The following is an 11,063-nucleotide window of genomic DNA, read 5'->3' on the forward strand; positions in this document are numbered from 1 at the left end:
AGGGCCACCTCTCCTATGTGCTCCAGTGAGGGACAGGCCTAGTTCTCCCAGTCTTGTGACCCCTGGGGCCAGCTCTCTCGCCCACCACAGGTAGCAAGGGGCAGAGGGGAGGCATCTTTCTCATCCATGCCACTACATGGCACACAGGAGAGGGCAGGGTCATCTCTGCTGCTCTCAGGACCTCAGGGTCGGCTCCCCTGCGTTCCAACAACAGGTCAGCTCTAGTGTGCTGCCCAGGTGAGGTGCTCACCCCATGGTGAGGGCTGGGTCCATCTTTCCAGAGTGCAATGCCCAGCTCTCCTGCAGCAGTGTCCAGCAGGGCAGGGGGCAGGGCCAGCTATCCCAGGGCCAGTGAGGGGCATGGGCAGCTCAGTATGGCACTTGGATTTCAACATGCATGGTTCCCATGACCCCCATGGCAACAAGGGCCATGGACATCAACACAGACCCCAGCTGCAATAGGACCAAAGGCTCAGACATGGCCCTCTGTAGCAGCTCAGGCCAGACATCACCATGGCCCTGGTGACAGCACAGGCCATCCAGATCAGTAAGGCCCTAACAGCAGCATGGCCCTTGGACATAAACAGGTGGCTGACCAGACCCCGAGCATCTGCATGCAGAGCCCTCGATGGTAACCGGAACCACAGACATCACCCCAGACATTGGCCACTGCAGCACAGCTCCCCCAGATCAGTATGGCCCTTGTAGTGGCACAGACTTCAGAAACAACATGGTCTCAGGTGGCTGACCAGACCCTGGGCATCTGCTCAGCCCTTGGTGTAACAAGATCCACAAACATCAACCCAGACCTTGCCTGCTCTAGGGCCATGGACCCAGACATGGCCCTCAGCAGCATCCCTGGCTCAGGGGACACCACGGCCCTGGGTAACAGTGCAGACCACTCAACTTAGCATGGTCCTGGCAGTGACATGGCCCTTGGACTCCCACATGGCCATAGGTTACTGCCTAGACCCCTGGCATCTCTTGCATTGTACCAGGCACTGAGTCTCTCCTCTGACTTAGCCAGGCTAAGGCCCTGAACTCCCTTGAGAGTGATGATGACCCACTGGAATGATGTGGTCCTTGCTCAGTCCTCCTTGAGTCCTGGGGAGACCCACAACTACAGGCTGCAGTGACATTTTCCTTTTCCTCTCTCATCTATGGGGACATGTCTTCCATATCCTCCCATTCCCCCTTGGGATGCCCCTTAGAAAACCCTAGCCTCTCCACCTGACACCCGACCTGAAGGGTACTAAACTTATTCGCTTTTGCAATCCAAGTTGGCCTCAATACCCCTTAGATAATCAATCCAAAGGGCCACCTAAGGGCACCCTAGACCCTAATATTATTTGGAACCTTCACAAATACTGTGAGTGATTGGGGAAATGAAAAGAGATTCCCCATTCCCTATTTCTCCTTTCTTTGCTCCAAGCCCTGTTTATTTTTGTCTGGTCTCCTCCACCCGTCACTGTGTAAATATCCTGTCTTTTCAGTTACCATAGATGGATCTGTAAGTTTATTACAAAGTGGGAACTGGGAGCCAGACCTACCAGAAGGGGGAGAAAGCAAATGAGTAGGCCATCTGCAACACACACCCTGCACACACTTCACTGGCTGGTGCATCCTTCAGCTCCCTCCTGCAGCATCCTCATCTATAGCCAGGACTCAAAAATTTCCTATTTCTAAGCCTTCTTTGTTATCAGCTTACTAGATTCAGTTTTACAGTGATTCAGGTGTCTTTAAGGTATGAATGGCATTATGTTGTTTTCTACTATCCCCACTCCAATTAAAAGCTAGCTCTGGAGTTGGGTTAATGCTCCCCCTCCTCTAGACCCAAGCATGATTGTTTAAAGGTTTCTTCTGAAATCTCATATTAGGTGAGCCACCTGACTATGCGACAGAGAAAAAGAGTACAAAACAAAATCAAAAAGGGACAGACTATTCCCAGTGGGGATGACTGCTGCTCATCTCATGCTCTGGTCCGGTTTAACTCTCTAAAACTTTTGCTAAGGTATAAATCTTATCTCAAGATTTATAAGACTATATAGTTATGTAAACTTTCCATACTTCAAGATTTGTAAGCATACTTAGTATGATGATAACTCTGTAAAATCTATAACAAAAGGATTAATTTAAAACTCATAACAGCAGGTTGACAGTTAAAAATCTATACATAGGTAATCTTTTTTTATTATAACTTTTATTGACTCTTTGTGGATTTCACATCATGCATTCCAATCCCACTTATCTCCCTGTCTCCTCAAATCTGCCCTCTGTGCTTGCAACCTCCCACCCAAATCAAAACTAGATAAAAGAAAAACCAAAATCCAAATAAAACAGAGACAAAAACAAAAACAAACAGAAACACACACACACACACACACACACACACACACACACACACACACACACACACAAAAGAAGATTCTTATGGAAGCTGTAGGTGGCCCATTGAGTCACACTATTTACCCTTTAGTCCATTCATCTTTTCTTGCAAGTGTTCACCGCTACAAGTCATTGGTCTGGCTGGAGGCCTCTGGTTTCTGCTACACCACTAATAATGGGCTCTCACTGGGGCTCCTCTTGGATCTCCTGTTGCTGTGGAGATAGAGCCTGCTGCTTTGGATCTGTAGGTTCATTCCCCTTTACATGCTCCAGCAGTTCATAGCTCCAGCCCAGATGAAACCATAGTCCCGGTGTCATCACAGGCCACCTTGATCAGCACTTTCCCTGCAGCAGCATGGCCCTCAGGCACCAACATGGTCCCAGGGGGTTGACCAGATCCCAAGCATCTGCAAAGTCCTCTGTTGCAACTGGAGCCATGGATACCACCCCAGATCCTGGATGCAGTAAGACCACAGACCCAGACATGACCCTCTGCAGAAGCCCTCGACCAGATGACACCAAGGCTGTCCCTGGTGGCAGCCTGGCCTTGAACATCCTCATGGCCACAGGTTGCAGCCAAGACCCCAGGCATCTGTGTGGCTTTTGGTAGCAACATGGGCCACAGACATCAAAACAGACCCTGGCTGTGGAAGGATCATGGACCCAGACATAGTCCTAGGCTACAGCCCAAGCTCAGATGTCACCATGGCCCCAGGTGGTAGCACAGGCCACCTAGCTTGGCATGGCCTCCACAGAAGCATGGCCCTCAGACACCAGCATGGCTACAGATGGCAGCCCAGACCCCTGGCATTGGCATGCGCTTGATGTTACCAGAAGCTATGGACATCAACATAGACCCTGGCTTTGGTAGGACCATGGACCCAGACATAGCCCTTAGCAGCAGCCTTGGCCCAGATGACACCATGTCCCCAGATGGCAGTACAGGCCACTCAGATCAGCATGGCCCCCACCACAGCACAGCCCTCAGACACCAACATGGCCCTAGGTGGCGGCCCAGACTACAGGCCTCTGTCACACACAGCACCTCAGCCTCCTCGGCCAGGCCAGGACATCACCTCGGACTCGAGGGCAAGCAGGCCATTCACATTAGCCTGTTCCTCACCCCCCTCACCTCTTCAGATCTGTCTTTCTCCTTAGCCCATGAACAGCTCCAGCTCTGCCTCTCTCTCTTCTAGCTCCTGACTCTATAATGGTGGCCACTCCCACCCCCATCCCCCAACAGTCTTGGCTCCTGGTTGAGAGTCCTGTTCCCTCCCCCCAGCTGCATAGCATGCCACAGAACTGTTGCTTTTGTTATGTTGCAACCCTAGAGTAGAAACCCCAGGCAGCTCCTGGTTGAGTCCTGCCCCTCCAGAGGCATGGCATGGCACAGAGCTATTTGTGATGGGTAGCTTTAATTGTTAACTTGAAACAATCCATAATCACTTGGGAAGAGAGTCTCAATAAGGACTTGTCAGGCTTGTGTTGGTCTGTTAGCATGCCTCTGAGGGATTTTCTTAATAGGTTTAAGCGAGGTGGAGGTGGGAAGGCCCCACCCTGAAGGTGAGCAACACCATTTCAGGGACTGCACCCCGGATTGCATTAAGGCAAGAAGCAGATAAGCACCAGCTAGCGCAAATGCATTCATGCATTCACTCTCTTTCTTCGAGTAGCTTTGCCAGGGGAGTTTGTCATCATACCCAGAAATAAAACTAAAGCAATGACTAAACAAAAAGAATCCACGGCTGTCAACATAAAGCCAGATAGGAAGCAGATTAGACAAGGAGGAAAAAACAAGTCCTGTACCCTGATACAGTGCTATGTATGTGGCAGAAGGGAAAGGGACTGTTGGAGCCATCTGTGGAGACCAGTTAACCCACTGTCTGTCACTCCCAAATACTTAGTGACTGCTTCTCCAATGCCTGCTCTCAAGTCATTAGGACAATTAGACTTGGAGGGAAAGCTCCTCATTACTTGAAATGGGCTTGTCATTTCAGATCTTAGGCTATTCACAACAGTCATAGTCTAGTAACAGTTACCTTCGCAACCAACCTTTTGGGTTGAAGATCTCTTTGTAAAACTCCTAGAGTTTTTTTCCTGCTTCTGTTCTTAATTTTAAACACTGACTGCATGGTTCAAGATTCCATCATAATACAGAAGACATGCCAATTGTTTTAACAGACGAAACTGAATATAGTGAGTTGGCAAGAAAGCAAAAAGAAAACACTGAGATAGCCAACTATATTAAACTGTAGGAGGCAGGTGCTAACCCAGGGGCTGTGAAACAAAGGGAAGAAATGAGACTACACTTAGAAGATCAAGGGAAGGGTTGGCAGACCTCCAGAAGGGACCTGTTTGACTGATACTTGGTACCTCAGAAGGTATGTACAAGATTTTGTAGTACAGAGAACTGTGCCTTGAAAGGCTGACTCTAGAGAAACTAAAAAAAAAAAAAAAAACACTTAGAAGTGCTATTTGCTGGGTCTGTTTGTGGGGTCTCTGACAGTGCAACCAGGATCTATCCCTGGTGCCTAAGCTGGCTTTCTGGAGCCCATTACCTACAGCCTTGCTCAGCCTTGATGCAGGGGGAGGGGCTTGGTCCTGCCTCAGCTGAATGTACCAGGCTTTGCTGTCACCCCATAAGAGAACTTAACCTGTTAGAGGAAGGTATGAGGGGTGGGTCGAGGGGTTAGGCAGGGGGTGGAGGAAGCAGGAGGAGGGATGAGAGGGAGATCTGTGGTTGGTATGTAAAATGAATAACAAAAAGAATAGAAACACCTTTAAATTGTGAAAAAAAATAAGTACTATTTTTAATTTTGAAAAATAGATGCAACTGAATAACATTGTGTTAAGTGAAATAAGTCAGTCCCACATAAACAAGTATATGTTTTCTCCCATATGTGGAAGCTAGGGGGAAAAGATATGAAACTAAAGGAGTACACCAAAGTATATCATAAAGCATGTATGTAAATGCCATAATGAAGCCCCCCTGTACATTTAATATATATTAATAAAAATAGGGTGTGGTGGTATTCTAATTGTACTGAAATGTGATTTTGATTGTATGTTAATAAATAAAGTTGCCCGGGGGGGGGGGGGGTCAGAGCTATTAGAGCCATAGACAGAGTGTGGCGGTGGTGGCACACGCCTTTAATCCCATAGATCTCTGTGTTCAGGGATACAGCCAGCATTGGAGACATATGCCTTTAAGACCTAGGGGGCTGTACATTCAGACAGTGACGAGGCAGTCACGTGTTTGGGTTTACAACCAATGAGAAGGCAGAACAATAATACTATAAATAGACGAACAGACAGGATATAGCTCTCTTTTGGGAAGCTGGGACACCACAGGCGGAAGAGTGAGATTTTAGCTCTGAGCTCTGACCTCTCGGCTTTCTCTTTTACATTGTTTCTGTGTTTCTTATTTAATAAGACTGTTGATTACATCAACAATAGGGGTTAGGGATTTAGCTCAGTGGTAGAGCACTTGCCTAACAAGTGTAAGACCCTGGGTTCGGTCTTCAGCTCCAAAACATAAAAATAAAAAATAAATAAATAAATACCTCCTGGAAAATTGGAACCAATTATTGGTGGAACCAACTGCTGCTGACAAAGTCAAAGGCCATTTAAGGGCTGATGCTTATAGATATAGGAGGCAGTAAGAAAGAAGACTGTGATAGTTTGCATAAAAATGGCCCCCATAGGCTCATACATTTGAACTCATAGTCACCAGGGAGTGGAACTCTTTGAAAGGATTAGAAGGATTTGTAGGTGTGGCCTTGTTGGCATAGATATGGACTTGCTGGAGGAAATGTATCACTAGGGATGAGCTTTGAGGATTCAAAAGCCCAAGCCAAGACCAACGTTTCTTTCTCGACCTGTGGATCAGAATGTAGAACTCTCAGCTACTTCTCTAGTGTCATGCCTTCCTGCCTGCATGGCATCATGCTCTCCATCATGATGAAATGGACTAAACCTCTGAAACTATAAGCAAGCTTATGGTTAAATGCTTTCATTTATAAGAGTTGCCTTGGTCATAGTGTCTCTTCACAGCAATAGATCTAAGATGAAGTCTTTTGTCCTCTGTTCAGCCCAATAAGCTATCTTTAATGCTCTTCTAGGTAAAGCCTAACAGGGACAGCTAGCAACAGAGGTGTCATTTGCAGAATCTCATCCTTAGCTTCTCAATCACATACACATTACTTTATCCTGAGATGGAATAGTTTGAGTGAGCTATTTTGCTTCCTTTAATAATTTTTATACTTTCTTTATGGGTGGGTACTTGTAAGTGGAGAAGATATCATGAAAAATCCAAATGAGGATATAGCTCAGTGCTACTGTACTTGCCAAGCATGTGCAAGGCCATGGGTTTGATCCCCAGCATATCCCCCCACAGCTCCCCAAAAAGAACTGTCAAGTCAGTAAGTGAAAATATATTTTCAACTACAATCTAGGAATAGATAATTAATATTGAAGGGCTCAACCCAGTAGTACATATTCTGGGGTAGCTATGAAAATATAGCCATCTGGGTCTTCCCTAAGTTTTGTATGGTGTTGCTTTGTTGTACTGAAGATCAAACACAGGGCTGCCCTAGGGCTTTTATATTCACTGAAGGGGTATTAGAAATAATTTCTTGTCTATGCCATACTACCTTGAACTTGCCAGATCTAAGCTGATCTTGGAAGCTAAGCAGGGCTGGACCTGGTTAGTACTTGGATGGGTGAAATAATTTCTCAGGCCAGTGAGATGGCTCAGCAGGCAAAGGAGCAGGCAACCAAGCCTCAGGACCAGAGAGTTCTATTCCTAGAACCTACTTGGTGGAAAGAGAACCAATTCCTGTAAGTTGTCCTCTGACCTCCATACACATGACATTAGCACACACATACACACATGCAGGCAGGCATGTAGGCATGTATGCACACAAATGCTTTTTTAATATAAAATAAAATAATTTCTTGCTGGTAGAATCAGAGGTATAGATGAGAAAGAAGAATCTAGCATACCCAGAATCTAGACACAGAATTCTATTTGAATGTGTCCTACTCCCTTTACAAAAGACAATGAGGCCTACTGTCTGAAATATTTCTTCCTTGTGTTTGTTAATCTTTTCATTGATCTGACAAATGCCTGAGGAAAATGATTTCAAACTCAGAAGATTTTATTCTGGCTCACAGTTTGAGTTCATAGTTACCTGGCTCTTTAGCTTCTCAACCTGTGTGCCATTAGGCAGAATGTCATGATGATAAGGACCATGGGGTAGATTAAAGTGGCTCATCTCAAGGCACAGGGAAGACAGAGCATCATGACGCAGAGTCCCTTGAGCCACATACTTTCTCTTGTCACATACTCACCCCCTAAAAGTCCATTTAACTATGACCTCAAAAATGGACTGATCCATTCAGTAGGTCAGAGCCCTTATGATCCAATCACCTCTCTGGAAACACTAGCTGTGAACTAAGCTTTCAACACATGAACCTTTTGGAGGGATACTTCATACACAAACCATAACATATTCAGAACATTGTTAAGCCTATTTTGAACTCTTAGAGAATAGTGGAAGGCCTAAGAAGTGAGTCACTGAGCTTAAAGAAACAGGTTCCCTGCCTGGACTAAGTCTACCAGGTTGATCGCAGTCCTGGGGGCGGGGATTTGTCCTGGAAGAGGTGGGAATGGGGGTAGGCTGGGAGTAAGGGGAGGGTGTGGGAGGGGGGAGAATAGGGGAACCCGTGGCTGATATGTAGAACTGAATGGTATTGTAAAATAAAATAAATTTAAAAAAAGAAATAAAAGAAATAAAAAAAAAGAAAATAAAAAAAAAGAAAGAAACAGGTTCCTATTTCAGGACTGGCTGCTCCAAGTTCTTGATGATTGACAGAATGTAGGTTTGAGTTCTATTTTTAGAGTTATGTCCCAACCTGGTTGTGGGGGAGGACATACTGAATTTCCCAACTATTGCTGACCATATGCATTTCTCTCTGTTAGCCAAAAGTACCTGAAATTCTGGGGAGCGATCTGGGCTTACATTCATTTACAAGAGCTCTAAGGTAAGGGTGGTGACATCATTAGTAAGAGAAAATCCTAGAAAAAGCGACACTGGGGGTGTGTGAAAGCATGGTCAGCAGATCATCTATCCATGAAAATTCCTTCCCAGAACTTCCCCCTGAGATTTTGGAAATGTTGTATAGAGAAGCCACTTCTCATCTTCCAGTTCATTATCTCCTAGTTTTTTCCATCCTACTATATAGAGACTGTGACATCCACTTTCATCCCTTTCTTGTGTGGTATTAATTTTAAGTGTCAATGGGATTAAAAATACCAAGAGAACTGGTGAAGCACTATTTATGGGTGAATATGTAAGGTTGTTTCCAAAGATTTTTGAATGGATGAAGTAGAGATAGGTCCTCAATATAAGTAGATACTGTACAAAAAGCTGAGCACCTAGACAAAAACAGAAAGAGGAAATGTTACCTCTGTCTCCTAAACCTGGGATATACTCTGTTTTCCTTCCTTTGTTTACCAGGGCTCCATGTTCTCTGGCCTTTGCATACAAGAATATATACTAGTTGCTTGCTATGTACCCCTCACCATCAATTTCTAGTGACTTTGGCCTCAAACTCATAGTTTCACCATAAGTTTCGGAGGCTTTCAGACACCCTCACATGTCCAGCTTGCAGGAGGCCTGCTGTGGGACTCCTTAGCCTCTATAACCACAAGAATTACTAACCCTAATAAACTCTGTGTAACATCTACATATCCTATAGATTCTGTCTTCCAAAACACCCTGCCTCCTTACCCAGACTCAGCCCTGTTTAGTCTCCTCTATCTGGCTATTGAACAAGTCTTAGTTTTTTCCCACCTGTATATATGTTCATTAAATAAAAACAAAATGAAGTTCACTCTTCAAGTAGGTTACAAAATGTGCAAAGGAGAAGACTCCAAGGCCCTTATCATGTTCAAACACTTACATTGAGAATTTCATGGCAACTTTTGAAATCATTGAGAAATAAAGGGCCACAACAACAAAGAATGAGGTATATACAATTTGGAAGAGACTAATCATAAATCTAAAGAGTTTTCCATATCCCTGCTCAGTCCTTTAAAGTGGAATTTCCAAACTCTCTTCACAGCTGTTTTAGTAGTCCAATACATACATGAACACACATACTCTACCCAAAAGGATTGCTGATCTCATTTGAGAAACAACTGATTCCACGCTGCCAACCACAGCTTTCAGTTAGCCAGAAAAGTCAGGGCAAATTTTTAAGGAATCTGACATTATACAAGAAGAAATTCAGAAAATAAAAAATAAGTAAATGTCCTACTCTATATATGATAACCTACAATGATTGGGACTTTGGGGGAAAATGGAAACCATTTTGCTCCTTCAGTAGTGGTTTCTCACTTAAGATTTGCCCAGGATGTTCATGCAGCTCATTAAGTATGTTATTATGTTGGCTTATGTTTCTCTTTCCATTTAAGAACCTAGCACCTAGAAAACATTTATGTGAAATGATTCCAAATAGTTTAGGCCTCATAAGCAAATCCACTTTGACTAATAAACAACTAATTTTCTAAATAAAGCAAGGTGCTTTTTCTTAAATGAGAATCTAATTGTGAAATCCTGTATCCTTAAATCTAGCCAATTACTAGCATCAACATTTTAAGCCTATGCAACTTGAATCTAATTTCTCATCAGAAAAAAAAGAATAATTTCTCCATCATCAAAATCTGAAATGAGATGCAAGAACGCGAGCCTCAGCTGGCAATTAACTCCTGAAGTAAACAAATCCATATACTGGGACCCTGGAAGATCAGGGTCTCTTCCATTACTTATCCTCCTCCAACAACCCACCCCTACTTCACACCACCCAACCAATCACTTTCTAATCCTTAATCAATTGGCCTTCTTTTCTGCCCTTTACTGGGAACTAAGAATGGCTTCTGTTCTAATGAGATTTTCTTCCTCAAATTCCAGGGAGAAAACATTATTGTTCATATTTTCATGCAGAGCAACTAGTCAGGTGTGACTGATTGACTCTTCCAGCCTTCAAGCTAGAACTGCATAAATTGACACTCTCAAAGAGAAAATTAGCATGTAGCATCTGGGCCTCTTTTTCACTCAGAAACACATTGATTAACAATTAGTCTTCTGGCCATAAACAATAACTTGGAGCACTGTAGCCTACAAAGACAGAACCTGCCACTCTCTCTTGGGGGACATGCTGCTGTCTGTCCCTTGGCATCCAGTCAGCCACAAGAGCTGATCATTATTCATGATGTATCCTTTGAATTGCTGCAAACATTAGCAGTCAGGTTCTGTCTTATTATAGCCACAGGAAAAAGTCTCTCTTCAGACTACATGGGTAACCTGCAGGCTGTCTTGAAATGTAGTTTGTGGACCACAAAAGCCTAACAAAAGAAAGACTTGTATAATGAAAATAAACAGCAGAAAACAGAGCAGCCTTTGAAGCATGCATGGGCTGTGCATAGATGACATTTTCATAAGACTTGAGGACATTTCTATACAGTAGACTTCTCAAAATAAATTTCTTTGAATAGATTATAAAACCAAACTGTATCCTTAGTTTTTTCCCACCTGTATATATGTTCATTAAATAAAAACAAAATGAGTACTCCTCTATGCGAGGCATATTAGGCATTGGAGACACAATAGTGA

This window comes from Peromyscus leucopus, chromosome X (assembly GCF_004664715.2).
Source record: "Peromyscus leucopus breed LL Stock chromosome X, UCI_PerLeu_2.1, whole genome shotgun sequence".
Lineage (NCBI taxonomy): Eukaryota > Metazoa > Chordata > Mammalia > Rodentia > Cricetidae > Peromyscus > Peromyscus leucopus.